This window comes from Heterodontus francisci, chromosome 4 (genome assembly GCF_036365525.1).
Source record: "Heterodontus francisci isolate sHetFra1 chromosome 4, sHetFra1.hap1, whole genome shotgun sequence".
NCBI lineage: Eukaryota > Metazoa > Chordata > Chondrichthyes > Heterodontiformes > Heterodontidae > Heterodontus > Heterodontus francisci.
Genome location: NC_090374.1, coordinates 77,936,736 through 77,952,951, shown reverse-complemented (window position 1 = coordinate 77,952,951; position 16,216 = coordinate 77,936,736).

Genomic DNA, 16,216 nt, shown 5'->3' with positions numbered 1-16,216 from the left:
AAAACACCAGTGGTGGTGTAAAACATGCAATACTGCCTGTTATACAACCCACCTCTCCATTGACTTCAATGAAAAGGCAAATCAGGCAGGTTGTATAACAGACAGCTGATCTTTCCTTTATGCTTTCATTGTATCTTATGCTGCAAGTACACTACATTTGATGCAAAGATCTAGTGGTGCAAGGTATCATCTTTACCAATGCCAAGCTAGTCTGCACTTTTGGCATCAGTGTAGGTCAAAAGGTCCAGCCATATCAACACTAAACACACAGTATGATTGGGGCAGTAAAGATCACTTAACTACCTCTACTTAATGGACATTGACTTCAATGTTTGCAAGTGGGAAAACAATAGTCTAGACTAAGGATTGGTCTTACACATAGAACTTCATCCACAAGACATAGTTTACATCCTGCAGCTGCTCATAGTTTGGTCACAAGTGATCTACGTGTTTGGCTGTTTCAGACAGATTCATCTGGATGTATTAAGTCATGGCTGTTTAGTTCAATAATCTCAGCTGTGCGATGTCCTTACTTAACCACGTGGAGAGTGAAAATGCCATTGGTTTAGAATTTGCAGCCCCTGTGACTGGCATTATTAATGGATAGTTTACAGTCACTAGATTTGCAAACATTGGGCTGAATTTTACACCCTTCCCCTCCCCCAAAGAGTGGGAAGGCGGTGGTGGGGGGAGGGGGGTGCGTAAAATGGAGTGGGAGGCTTGAAGGGCCCTTCCCAAACCGCTCCCGTGTCCGCTGCCACTTTACGCAGGGCGGCGGCAGCAGCAAAATCCAGCCCGCCCACCCCTGGCCAATCAAGGCCCTTAAGTAGCCAGTTAACAGCCACTTAGCGGCCTCCACCTGCCGCCACGGGGATTTTACGATTGGCCGATCGGGCGGCCCAGGCCCGGGAAAAGTCGCCTGACAAAAGCAGGTGGCTTTCTGATGGCCTGGCGGGGGAGGGCCCTCATGATCAGGCACCCTGTGCCTGACGGAGGGCCGCTCCCAATGCCCCAACCACCCCCAACACCCAACACGCCCCCCCCGTTCCCCCAATCGACCACACTTGCCTTGCCGGGGCCTGACCGATCACCCCCGGCAATGCCCCAAAAATTTACCTTTGTTCCGGGGCCGTCCTTCATATTCCTTCCGATGGCTGGGTTGCAGTCCCAGCAGCAGCCACCACTCCCAGTGGCGCTGCTGGGACAGAGAGCTGCCAGCCCGCTGATTGGCTTGCAGCTCTATTAGACGGGACTTCCTGCCTCAATCTGGTGGAAGTCCCACCTCAGACCATAAAATGCGGGCCTGATCCACAGGCCAGGCGGAGGTGGGTTCGCCATGAACTTTTCAGTCAGTGTATGGTCCCATTCGCCCAGGGTAAAATTCAGCCCATTGTCCATCTATACAGTAATACACAGAAATGCAGATTAACTTTGTATGAACTTTTATTTATGCCTGAGTTCAGAGCAGAACAGTTGACATTTTGACATAATTTCAACAAGATTCTTCCCAAAAAGGAAGGTGCTCATAAGAATTTTCTATATTTATCAATGGATATATGGCTTTATGTAAAAAAAATACGTACGTATGTACGTATGAATTATCTTCCTTTACCTTTCTGATATTTTCAGACTCTAACATTTTACTTCTTATTTAGTTTTAATGCTTAAAAATTTTACAGCTTTATATGTGCTAAATTTGGTTTGACAGCGCTTGATTCATCTCCCATTGACAAGTTAGCGATGAAGCAGAACTAACAGTTGACCATGTGACTCCTCTGCTAACCTGCTGCAGTATTTGTTTATTTGTTCTCGAGGTCTGTATGTTGCTGGAAAAGCTGTATTTTGGAGGGGTGCATGGAGGAAATGGTGCACGAGAGCAGGAAGTCCCATCAGAGGTGGTTCAAGATGTATGGATAGAGGTTGCAGAGGCAGTCAGTTTATCTCCACCACCTAAGAATTACCGCACAGTGCTGGAAGAAGGTTCAATGACCCCAAAAGGCTAGTTAAGGTAATCTAGGCACTGGTGACAATGCACATCTCCCACCACTTGTACTGTCTTCACTCACCTTCTTTATTATCATACTCCTTTCTCTCTCAGCAGCTGGGTATTAGGGAAACCTATTAATGCAAGGGACAACTTCTCATTACACTCAAGCACCGTCTGAACTAACGATCAACCCATATAGCTTCTGCTAGCTTTGAGGATACTTAATTCAAAGGGACAATGCTCCTATGCCTGTCATAATTATGGAATGCATATGCTGATATGTGGCAAGTGTCCATTTCACTTACATAACTTTAAAATTCTCTTCTCCCCTTCCGAAGAATAAATGTATTCATAACCATAAATGCAAATGTAATCAAAGGATGAAAACCTTCACTCAGATCTCTGTAGGAAGAGAAGACCTTAGACATCTTAAATAGAAGAAGCTATAGTAGACAGTAACATTAGAAGTGAGGTAAAAACAGAAGGTTGGGCAATGAACATTATGCATAATTTCAGCTATATGTACATTGTCAAAGTATTTACACAAAGCAATGATTACTTAAAGGGGAATTTCACTGATCACTATGACACAGCACCAACCATCTCCACCTGAAAAGAAAAAAAAAGACAAAGGGAAGCCAAAGAGTACAGGGAGAAGCACAAAGTCAACTTTAAGGAAGACTAACACCAGAGAGGAGAAAGAGAGAGAGAAGGAGAAGGGGAGAGACAGAAAGAATTAGCAACACAAAGACAGGTAATCGGGGCAGGTAAGAGAATAACCATCTGCCATATGCAATGCTGTGGGATATATATATATCGACTGTTCCTTTTGCAGTGTGAAGTATGCAATATAACAGATACATCTTAAGAAGAAGGAAGAAATGATGTACTCATTTTCTCTCTGTTAAAACAAAAACGTAGTTGCTTTAAAACAGCTTTTTGCTTTTACTAGATCAGGAATTTCCTAGGATCTGATCCCACGCACCATTGTAACTTTGTTAAAAACATGGCAGAAAAACAAGGTTTCCACCACAACAGTGGAGCAGGAAAAGCTCTTCTGAAATCTCCAGCCTATGTTTGTTGTTCACACCATTATTCTGAGGAAGAATGGTTTTGCAAAATGGCCTTGCACCTAGCAATGGAAAATGAATTGGGAAGGTTAGGGTTGGGGCTTTGCGTTATGTACAAGAAAATGCCTGCAAAACAATATGAATGGACCTAAACATTTACTTTTACTTTATTAACTATTATGTTTGCATGATGAAAGTTTTTTTCCCAAAAGATTGATAAATTAGAAACTCCTTAAAATCAATGAGTGCTTTCTCCAAAGACTCAATTTGTACTTGTTTTAGCCTTGAGAATTGAAATGGCAGACCCTCAGCTTGTTGTTATCCCTTTTATGTGGCCTTGAGTGCTTACAATGTAAAGCATCTCTGACCTGATGAGTCAAAAGCCAAGTGAAGCAGTGTTGACATAGCTGCAGATAAACCAGTCAATTGGACATGAAACATTAGCAGCTATTATTCCCTCAAGCAAAACATTTAGATGGTAGCTGAATCGTCAGCTTAAAACATGGGTAATAGGGTCTGAGTCAGCACAATTTAGTGATTAAAGGCTAAATCTACAGAGGACACAAGAAAGGGTTTTACATATACATGGCATAAAAAGGCAAGTTACAACCAAAATCATATTTATGAAGTCAAGCAGATAACGCCATTGGAATCCTTATTAGCAATGACTAGGACAAACATTTAATCCATTTTGCACAGTTTTATATCTGTTGTTTATTTGCTGAATTGATACCTCCATTTAACACTGGATTTCCAAAAACAGTAGCAGCTGACAAGAAATGACAATGAGATTCTCAGTGAAGTGATGGAAAATCCAATTTTGCAAAGCCCTCAGATGGGCATTCCAAAATCAAAGGAAGGACTCCGAGCACCTCATACACTTCAGACTAAATCATGAATGAAGCACATCTGGTGCCCAAGGTCACGTGTTCATGATCCTAGTGTCTTTCAGATGTCAAAAACATATGCTCAAAGGTTCTGAGGGCTCTCAGATGAATTTTACACAAATCAGCAAGGCTCTGTCCCCCAATGTGAACATTGCCTATAAACAAAGAAAAAGGTCCTCTGGGTCAAGAATCAGCAAAAGCCATTTAGTAGTTCTCCATAAACAGCAATTTGCAAACTTTTATTTCAGTGAAGAGGTGGTAAGGAACCTTGAAGGCCTCGACTGAGACAAGAACATTGCATTTATATATATCCTTTAACATAGCAAAATGCCCCAAGGCATTTTCCAAGTGTTATCAAACAATTGTGTCACCAAGCCACATAAGGAGATATCAGGACAGATGACCAAAAGCTTTGCCAAAGGGTAGGTTTTAAAGAGTGTCTTAAAGGAGGAAAGAGAGTTACAGAGGCTGAGAGATTTAGGGATGGAACTCCAGAGCTTAGGGCCTTGGCAGCTAAAGGCACGGCAGCCAATGGTGGAGTGATTTAAATCAGGGATGATCAAGAGGCCAGAATTGGCTAAGCGCAGAGATCGAGGAGGGGCTGTAAGGCTGGAGGAGATCACAGAGATAGGGAGGGTGAGGCCATGGAGTGATTTGAAAGCAAGGATGAGAATTTTAAAATCAAGGTCAGCAAGCACAGGGGTGATGGGTTTGTGGGACTTGGTATGAGTTATGACATGGGCAGCAGAGTTTTGAATGACCTCAAGTTTGTGAAAGGTGGAATTAAGGCCAGCCAGGAGTGCATTAGAATAACCAAGTTTAGGGGTAACAAATGCAGGGATGAGGGTTTTAGAAACAGATAAGCTGAGTCAAGAATGGAGTCGGGTGATATTATGAAGATGGAAATAGGCAGTCTTAGTGACCCTGTGTGAATGTGTGATAGGAAGCTCATCTCGGGGTTAAACATAACACCGAGATTGTGAACGGTCTGGTTCAGGCTCAGACAGTTGCCAGGGAGAGGGTTGGAGTCGCTGTCAAGGAAATGGAGTTTATCACAGGTACTGAAGACAATGGCTTCTGTCTTCCCAACAGTTAGAGACCAAGGACTTCATCAGGTAAGTGGCAACTGTTGCAAGCAGAGACTATTACAAAACCCTCTTCTTCCACATAGGGACTACAATGCTTTACTGCTGCTTCCAATGACTTACTGTCACATTTTGCGTGGCAGTCCTGGAATGCAGAGGTAATTGGGGCATACAGGAGGCAAGTGCAGAGAAAGATAGAATTGTTGGAAATTATTCTCATACAGCCCGATGTCATCCTGCCGCCATGCCATTTTGGCAGCACTGGGAAAACTGGCAGATAGCCCATCCACCTGGAGCTCAATTGAGCCATTTAAATGGCCAATTAAGGGCCTCTTCCCACCTCTGCTGGCATTTTACCTGTGGCTGGAGGACCCTCCGTCATGTGGGGAGACTTCCAGGTGAACCCTGACTGCCTTCAAGCGGGTTCTGGGTGGGGGAAAGACCTCCTTTTTGGGAACACTTTGGCTCACGGGAGGGCTACCCTGGCATTAATGGCCACCTCCATGGCTGTGGCACCACATGCCCTCAGCGATCTCCGCTTCCTCCCGTCCACCCCTCATTCAGACCAACTTGTCTGACGGTCATTGATGCAACCTCATCCTGCAGGTGCAGCCCCAGCAGTGGCCACTGGTAGTCATAGAGTCATAGAGTTATACAGCACAGAAACAGGACCTTCGGCCCATCGTGTCCATGCCGGCCATCCAGCAACCAATTATTCTAATCCCATATTCCTGCACTTGGCCCGTAGCCTTGTGTGCTATGGCATTTCAAGTGCTCATCTAAATACTCCTTAAATGTTGTGAGGGTTCCTGCCTCCACCACCTCTTCAGGCAGTGCGTTCCACATTCCAATCACCCACCCACTGGGTGAAATTTTTTCCCCCAAATCCCCCCTAAATCTCTTGCCCCTTACCCTAAATCTATGCCCCTGGTTCTTGACCCCTCCGCTGAGGGAAAAAGTTTCTTCCTATCTAACCTATCAATGCCCCTCATAATCTTGTACACCTCAATCATGTCCCCCCTCAGCCTTCTCTGCTCCAAGGAAAACAACCCTAGCCTTTTCAGTCTCTCCTCATAGCAGAAACGCTCCAGCCCAGGCAACATCCTGGTGAATCTCCTCTGCACCCTCTCCAGATCAATCACATCCTTCCTATAGTATGGTGACCAGAACTGTACACAGTACTCCAGCTGTGGCCTAACTAGCATTTTATACAGCTCCATCATAACCTCCCTGCTCTTATATTCTATGCCCCAGCTTATAAAGGCAAGTATCCCATATGCCTTCCTAACCACCTTATCTACCTGTGCTGCTGCCTTTAGTGATCTATGGATAAGTACACCAAGGTCCCTCTGACCTTCTGTAGTTCCTAGGGTCCTACCATCCACTGTTTTATTCCCTTGCTTTGTTAATCCTCCCAAAATGCATTACCTCACACTTTTCAGGATTAAATTCCATTTGCCACTGCTGGTGGTGGCACTGCTGAGGCTGCTGAGCTGCTGGCCTTCTGATTGGCTCAGCAGCTCTTGGGGGTGGGCTGCTGTCCTTAAAATGCAGCCCTGGTCATGTCGCCCGTGGAAGTGGTGCTGCCCCCAGCTTTCAGCTTCAGTGCAGTATCCCTGCTGCCGCTGCTAAATCCAGCCCTCAGAGTATTCATACTTTTTTTGTTATAAAATTTTAACTCTCAATCACAAAGTCAGAAAATCTACATATCATTTCACTGCATTAATGAAAGATACCATTTACATTTTATATAAATGTGTGCATGGTGGTACCAAAATTTAAAAAGGTATGTGTTCTGATGAAAGGTCACAGACCTGAAACAGTAACTCTGCTTCTCTCTTCACAGATGTTGCCAGATCTGCTGACTATTTTCATATTTTATGTTTTTATTTGAAAAGGTATTGTCTTGCTGAAAAAGTTCAGTAGATTTTCATGCAGATACTAGACAACTTCCTTACTAGCAAATTCAAACAAAAGTTACATTCATATAACATCTTTAACATAAAGAAAAACGTTCCAAGGGGCTTCACAAATGAGAGTTGGCAGGGGGAAAGCTGCGAGCCACAGAGGGAGAGATTAGCAGGGGATGACCAAAACATGGCCAAAAAGCTGAGTTTTGAGAAGACTTTTAAAGGAGTACAGACTGGTGGACATGCAGAGGACATTAGGGGTAGACTAGAGCCAATGTATAAAAAGCAACTTATGACTCAAACTATTTTCTATCACTCCAAACACTATGTGCCTATGCTCGAACAAACAACCTTATCCATCACATTAATGGCTAGCAGTACTATTCAGCTATTGTTTAAAGTTGCATATGTACAATTGTACATTTTCTGCAATGCGTGGGTATTAAAGTGGTTAAAATATTAAACCGGTATGCTGGTAGGGATGCACAGGCAGCTGGTAGATCTGGAAGCGGTTATGCAATAAGTAGAGTTTGGGCACCACTGCTCTAGGTTCACCATCACAATGACAGGAAGACCATCCCACCCAGTGTAAAGGTACATCCTAATTCTCACTCAACCTGACTATTTCTTCACACCTCTCCTCAGAAATCAGCCCTTCACTCCCTCTTAGCCACAAATCCAACCAGCCTCCTGCTTCCTTTGAGCCCTGCCCCACCCCAACAGCTGCTGCATCTCAGTTGCAGGCCTTGCCCCCTTTCCAGGTCCCCAATTTCCCCCTTACACATGTACGTTGCAGCAATTATCAGATGGCCTCTCCCTGTCTGGCTTTGCTCCACTGCCTCTCGCTTCCCAGCACTGATGTAAGAATTTTTGTCTTGCTTTATATTGTTTTCACCAGTTTCATCAGCCTACTGTGCCTCTCTTCGTCTTTATGAAACTTTAATGGATCTGCAGCAAAGTTAGTCCACTGATAGCCAATCCACATGGTGCAATGCAAATAGCCTTCAATATTTTTAGATTGAGGAAGAGCATTTTGTGAAAAATGCTTATCAGAGTCATCTGTCAATTTTTACTCATGTTACAATTTTAACACAGTTACCTCAACAATCTATTCACTGTGGGTGTCTGATCGAAATGTATTTTTGAAAAACAAATAAAAATGCTGGAAACACACAGCAGGTCAGCCAGAATTTGTACAGAGTTAAAAGCAGGTTTCTGAGCAAAAGCTGGATGGGAATTTCTATGAGGGTTCTCCCACTTTTTCGTATAAATCCTGGGTGCCATGTAAGCCACTTCTTTGAGATTCCACAGATCTTCTGCTGAAATTACGGCAGGTGATTGGAAAAAACCTGTACAGACGTAAGGCTGACTTTACCGGGATGAGACAGAGACTGTCCACGGTAAACTGGGTAGATCTGTTAATGGGTCAGACGACTGAAGAACAGTGGAGAATATTTAAAGAAACATTTAACGAAATACAGAGCGAGTATATACCCCTGAGAGGAAAAAGCTCCACTTCACAAAAAAAACAGCCATGAACAACGAAAGAGATTAGGGATAGCATAAAACAAAAAGAAATGGCTTAAAAAAATGCAAAACACAGCACAGATCCAGCTGAATGGGATCGATACAAAGACCAGCAAAGGGTCACAAAGCAGCTTATAAGAGCTACTAAAAGAGATTATGAAAGGAAACTTGCAAAATCAATAAGAAGAAATTTTTTAGTTACATAAAGGGAAAACGGGTGGTTAAGAGCAATGTAGGCCCACTAAAAGCGGAAACTGGAGATATTGTCATTGATAATGGGGAAATGGCAGACTTGTTGAACAATTACTTTGTCTCAGTATTTACAGTTGAAAAGGAGGATAACTTGTTGGAAGTCCCGAAAAATTAATATCAGATAGGGGACAGGGACTTAATACAATTAACGTAAGTAAATCATCAGTAACAAGGAAATTAATGGAACTAAAGAGTGAGAAATCCCCAGGAACTGACTGTTTCCATCCGAGGGTGTTAAAGGAAGTAGGCGAGCACATTGTAGATGCCCTAACTATAGTCTTTCACAGTTCCTTAGATTCAGGAGTAGTCCCTCTGGATTGGAAAGTTGCACATGTCACTCCACCTTTTAAGAAGGGTGAAAGGGGGAACCAAGGAAATTACAGACCAGTTAGCCTGACATCTGTGGTGGGAAAGTTGCTGGAGTCTATAATCAAGGATAGTGTGACTGAACACCTCGAAAAATTTCAGTTAATCAGGGACAACCAGCATGGATTCATGACGGGAAGGTCATGCCTGACAAATCTCATTGAATTTTTTGAAGAGGTGACTAAGGTAGTGGACAGGGGAGTGTCCATGGATGTTATTTATATGGACTTCCAGAAGGCATTTGATAAAGTCCCACATAAGAGACTGTTAACTAAGGTAGAAGCCCATGGAGCTGAGGGAAAATTATTGACATGGTTAGAAAGTTGGTTGAGTTGTAGGTGACTGAGAGTGGGGATAATGGGTAAGTACTCCGATTGGCAGGATGTAACTAGTGGTGTCCCGCAGGGATCTGTGTTGGGGCCTCAATTATTCACATGATTCATTAATGACTTGGATGATGGCATAGTAAGTCATATATCCAAATTTGCTGATGATACAAAGTTAGGCAGCATTGTCGACAGTCTAGATGATAGCATAAAATTGCAAAGAGATATTGACAGAATAGGTGAGGGGGCAAAACTGTGGCAGATGGATTTCAATGTGGGCAAGCATGAGGTTATCCATTTTGAACCAAAAAAGGATAGAGCAGGGTACTTTCTAAATGGGAAGAGGTTAAGTACAGTGGATGTCCAAAGAGACTTGGGGGTTCAGGTGCATAGATCTTTAAAATGCCACGAGCAAGTGCAGAAAATAATCAAAAAGGCTAATGGAATGCGAGCCTTTATATCTAGAGGATTGGAGTATAAAGACACAGAGGTTATGCTGCAGCTGCACAAAACCCTGGTTAGACCCCACTTGGAGTATTGTGAGCAGTTCTGGGCACCACTCCTCAGGAAAGATATATTGGCCTTGGAGGGAGTGCAACATAGGTTTACAAGAATGATACCTGGACTACAGGGGTTAAGTTACGAGGGGTGATCTGATTGAAGTCTTCAAGATATTAACAGAAAAAGACAGGCTAGATAAAGATAAACTATTTCCACTGGTTGGAGAATCTAAAACTAGGGGGATAGTCTAAAAATTAGGACCAGACCGTTCAGGAGAGATGCTAGGAAGCACTTCTTCATGCAAAGGGTGGTAGAAGTTTGGGACTCACTCCCACAAACAGCAGTTGAAGCTAGAACAGTTGTTAATTTTAAATCTGAGATAGATAGATTTTTGTTAAGCAAAGATATTAAGGGATATGGGCCAAAGGCAGGTATATGGAGTTAGGCCGTGGATCAGTCATGATCTCATTGAATGGCGGGACAGGCTCGAGGGGCTGAATGGCCTACTCCTGCTCATATCTTCCTATTCTTTGGCCTCCTTATCTTGAGAGACAATGGATACGCGCCTGGAGGTGGTCAGTGGTTTGTGAAGCAGCGCCTGGAGTGGCTATAAAGGCCAATTCTAGAGTGACAGGCTCTTCCACAGGTGCTGCAGAGAAATTTGTTTGTCGGGGCTGTTACACAGTTGGCTCTCCCCTTGCGCTTCTGTCTTTTTTCCTGCCAACTACTAAGTCTCTTCGACTCGTCACACTTTAGCCCCGTCTTTATGGCTGCCCGCCAGCTCTGGCGAACGCTGGCAACTGACTCCCACGACTTGTGATCAATGTCACAGGATTTCATGTCGCGTTTGCAGACGTCTTTAAAGCGGAGACATGGATGGCCGGTGGGTCTGATACCAGTGGCGAGCTCACTGTACAATGTGTCTTTGGGGATCCTGCCATCTTCCATGCGGCTCACATGGCCAAGCCATCTCAAGCGCCGCTGACTCAGTAGTGTGTATATGCTGGGGATGTTGGCCGCCTCGAGGACTTCTGTGTTGGAGATACGGTCCTGCCACCTGATGCCAAGTATTCACCGGAGGCAGCGAAGATGGAATGAATTGAGACGTCGCTCTTGGCTGACATACGTTGTCCAGGCCTCGCTGCCATAGAGCAAGGTACTGAGGACACAGGCCTGATACACTCGGATTTTTGTGTTCCGTGTCAGTGCGCCATTTTCCCACACTCTCTTGGCCAGTCTGGACATAGCAGTGGAAGCCTTTCCCATGCGCTTGTTGATTTCTGCATCTAGAGACAGGTTACTGGTGATAGTTGAGCCTAGGTAGGTGAACTCTTGAACCACTTCCAGAGCGTATCTTCCTATGTTCCGATGTAACCCCATTAAAAAGGCCAGTTTCCCCAAATCAATCAGAATAATTGACTACTTTCAGGAAAGTGGCTTCCAGAGGAAGTAGCTGTGATGTTCTCTGGAGTGAGGTTTAGCTGAGTTTATTAAGAAATATAAGGCAAAGACTGAGACAGCATGATGTTGAACATAATGGGGTCTTCTTTATTGGTTTTACTTTGACTTTCTCTTACAGCTCCCTCTACTGGCTCATGTGTACATGGTAGCCTCAAGTGAACAATGTGTACAATGCAATTCTCAAAACTACATCACTCCACAGCTTAGTAAATGAGAGACATAGCATGTTTCAATGGCTTATTTCCAAAAAATGTAAACAATAAACTTAAACATAAATAGTTCACTTCATAACATAGTCACTTAAGTATGGTGGATGCTTTCTCTCACTTGTCTTTGGAACTCGCTTCCTCAAAAGGTGGTGGAAGCAGACCCTTTGAATATTTTTAAGGCAGAGATAGATAGATTCCTGATATAAGGGAGTGAAAGATTATTGAGGGTGGGCAGGAATGTGGATTGAGGTTGCAATCAGATCAGCCATGATCTTATTGAATAGCAGAGCAGGCTTGAGGGGCCGAGTGGACTACTCCTGCTCCGAATTCGTATGTTTGCATGTTCATGTGTATAAGTAGGATATCGCCTGGCATCAGATGTAGTCTCATTTGACTCATGTTCTTCGTCTGAGATGTTGATGTCGGAATTGGATTCAACGCTTACGAGTGGTGTTTTCAGAGCTTTGAAGAATGATGCGTTTTGTGTGCTGATTTGTGAACCACGCTTTGCAGTGGTCATTGATCCTTTTGTGTTGGTCACAAGTGGTTGGAAAACATAAGGGGTTGTTTGTTTTCCAACATGACCATCACGTTTCACAAGTACTTTATCTCTTGGCTTAAGCGGTGTAGGTCTAAATTTCATGTTTTGTTCTGCATTTACTTCTGTTCTCGATCACATTCACGTACATGTTGATAATTAGCTCCACGGATTAGCTCAGGAAGACTTATATTCATAGGATGTGCAGAAGTGTGTGTAGCTGGAGGTTTTACAGTAGTCGAGTGAGGAGTCACTCTGTAATTACGAAGAAAGTGATATAGCTCTTGCTTCCATGACTTGTTCTCAGCTGTAGCTGTACGTATCACTTTTTTCAAGATTTGCACAAATTTCTCAACTTATCCATTAGCTTTTGGCCAATGGGGCATGATTTTCCAATGAGTGAACCCTAGGTAGTTTGTGAATTTACAGAAGTCATTGCTGTTGAATGGGGGTTTGTTGCCACTTCATACCTTTTGAGAGATTCTGAACAAGGCAAAGATCTGGTCAAGCTTTGGGATGACTGCTTTCGTTGAAGTTGACATAACTAATTCCACTTGTGGAAATCTGCTATATTCATCAGTGACTGTGGGAAAATCTGTGAAGTCAACGCTGACTTCAATCCATGGTCCTGGAGGAGGTTTGGACATCTTGAGACGATCATGAAGATTTGACATTGTGGTTGCTTGACATGGCAAACACTGATTGATTTTGTGCTCTAACATGCGGTCAATTCCTGGGAACCATACCTTTTCCCTAAGGAGTTGTTTGGTTTTGACTAGTCCCTGGTGTCCTTCATGAGCTATATCGACAACACATTCCCTCAATGTGTGTGGAATGACAATACAGTTGTTGCATAATACAAGATCAGATCTGGTTGTAATGGTGAGCTCATTTCGAACATTGTGAAGACCTTGTAGTGTGTTAGCGATTTTGCATGTAGACGCATTCTCGATCACGTCTTCCCAGTTTTGTGATTCTATAGCTTTCATAAATAATTGTAAAGCCTCATCTTGTTTTGTTGCTGCTTTGATGTCGGCTAGTTTTAGCGATTTTGGCACCACATTTATGCTTACGTAGTTAAGATGTTGTTCAGCAACCTTTTCCTCACGACTCGTAGGACCGACTGTCAGCAACAGCTGACACTCAACATGGAACTTGTACTCTTGCAGTTTGAATATCCAACATTCTATTTGAGTGGTGGTTTGCTATGTGGATTTTTGAACAAGCTCACTAGTGATCTATGATAGGTTATTATTTTAAACTCGATTTCGCATAGGTAGAGATGAAATTGTAAGATACCCCATGTGATTGAGAATGCTTCTCTCTCTGTTTGTAAAATAATGTTGCTCTGCAGGCATTATTGACCTGTTTGTCATCGCAATAATCAATGGGTTACCTGTCTTGTCTTTCTATACGAGAACTGCACCTAAGCCAACTGAACTTGCATCCACAACTAGCTGGGTGGTTTTCTCAGGGTTGAAATAGGCATTTGTGCAGTTTGCTGACAATAGTCATTTGATCCGGTGTACCGCCTGTTTGTGTAATTTAGTCAATTCCCACTTGGTGGTCTCTTTTGTCAGATCGTGTAGGGGGGCAGTTAGTGTAGCGAGGTCAGGAATGAAACAACTACAGTACGTGATGAGTCCTAGCAGACTCTGGACTTTTTGCTTGTTTGTAGGATCTGCAGCATTTGCAATGGCTTCAACTTTCTGTGGATCAGGTGATACTCCTTCACCACCGAATACATGACTGAAGAATTAAATTGTGCATCCATTAAACAAGCACTTGTCTTTGTTCAAGGTAAGGTTACATTCGCTGAGACTTTATAGGCATGTATCTAGGTGTGTCTCGAGTTCCTTTTTGGAGCAGCTACAGATGAGAATGTCATCAATGATGTTCAGCGTGCCTTCAAGTCTTTGAAGTGCAGATGGAATCAAATGCTGAAAAACTTCAGCTGCTGAGCTGACTCCCAAGTTCAGCCTCTTGTATCGAAAAAGTCCAATATGAGTATACAGTAAGATATCTTGATTCTTCTGCAAGCTTGATTTGATGGTAGTCTGCATTGAGGTTAAGTTTAGCATTGTGTTTAGCACCACTCACTTTCTCTATGCTATCATCAATGGTCGGTGTCAAGTGTCTTTCTCGTTTTATGGCTTGGTTTGGTGATTGCATATCAACGCAGATTCTCGCTCTTGGGTTTGTTGACGATTGTATGGGTGAGACCCAAGGGGTAGGCTCATCCCCAACTTTCTCAATAATGTCAAGGTCAAGTAGATGTTGAAGTTCCTTCTCTGTCTATTTCCTGACATGAAATGGTATTCGTCACCATTATTGCACGACTGGGGGCACATTAACGTCTACATGCAGCTTGCATGTAACATCTTTCAGTTTTCTGATATCAGTGAAACGATGAGCATACAGTTCAAGAATGTTTTTGTTCTGCAAAAGAATTGCGTATGTGACTGCAATCATTTACAGATCTGTTGCTGTGTAGAAATTGATAAGTGTGTCACATTCTCCAGATATGCTTGGAAGTGAGAATTAGAGTGTTGCTGCAGGCATTAGTGGGAAAGCAGCTTTTAGATTGGACAAGGCATCAACTGATATATCATTGGAAGAAAATGGCAAGTGGAATTTGGGGAAGTTACATGGTCCTGTTGTTTAAACCAAGACCGTTGTGATTATGTTGCAGGAGTCCCAGCAAAGGCAGGAATCCCAAGCCCAGAAATTATAGGCTTGGTGTGAGGTGGCCTTTACAAATCCCCAATAATCCATGTCTTTTTATGTGGTCACTAATTTCACCATTTATTATGGAATCTAGTGCCTTGGAGGTTTATGAGGCATAAGCCTCCAAAATGGTGGGTGGGAAACACATGCTCTTTCTGAATCAGAAGTACCCCACTTGCCATTTTGGTAAAGGCCAAAAATTGGTGTGCAGTGCTCATGCCTGAAACAGGCATTTGGCTCCTTGCATATGCAGCTAAAGGGTTGAATGCCTATTTGGAGTTTCCCATTGCAAGATTGGTTTGCCCCAAGGCAGCCGGCACCAACTCTGGCAATTCTCAGGAAAACCATGCCTTTGTGTGCAACTAACAAAGTAAGTTGTTAAAATTTGTATGTGAATTGCTCATTCTGTCCCCACATTAAAAGAATGTTAGCTACACCATTCCCTTTAGCCACTAATCAACCTGTCACCAATCTCCTGCCCCCATGGCAATCAACTGTGCCACCCCTCCACTCCAGTCGCAGTAATGCCCCCAACTTTCCTCACTTAAGTGAGGGACATTGCCAGCCAAGAGAGAATTTTTTTTTTTTGCAATCTGGAAGGGCATAGTAATAAGCAAAACAAAAAATATTTAAAAGGTCACCTAAACAAAGAAGGTTTATTCAATGCATAACATTTACTGTATTGATTTTAATCCAGTTCTGAGACTCCAATACTGCCTCCTTTGCTGACTTTAAACAGGAATCTTCACACTTTCCATCATCCAAGTCTTAATTTATCATGTTCTGGACCAGGTACAAATCTTTTTGACTTGTATGGCTATGTCATTTAAGCCTTTAGAACCTATTACCAAGTAGGTCAGCATTTTTCACAGTTACTTTTAAAGAGCACTGAATGCTTTAAGAAACTGATAATTTCTAAGCAGATTAAACATTTATTTAACAGATTCCATCTGAGGTGATGCAATAGTCTTACTAAAATACAAAATGATGCTTCTCAGCAGAAAAAATGTGGCTGAAAGAAAATAAGCTCATATATCCTCTGAAATGGATAATGATGTTCTTTATATAAAAACTATACTTCAATGACAACTAAGATGGATGCATTATCATGGAGATATGAAATTACTTTGCTGTATTCAAGGAGATGTGGATCAGTGATGAGAGGTCATTAAGTACAAAGACTAAAAGGAATGAAAGTGTTATTAAAACACTTTTAGAAGCTGAAGTCAGATTATTCTTCTAATGAATGGTCAGATCCACGATAGGAGGTTTCATCTTCAATATCTGATGCTGCTTAAATTGACAAAAAATAACCATCTAGGAGCAAACAATGTTAAATCAGGGATATCAATTATCCTCTGCCTGTTATG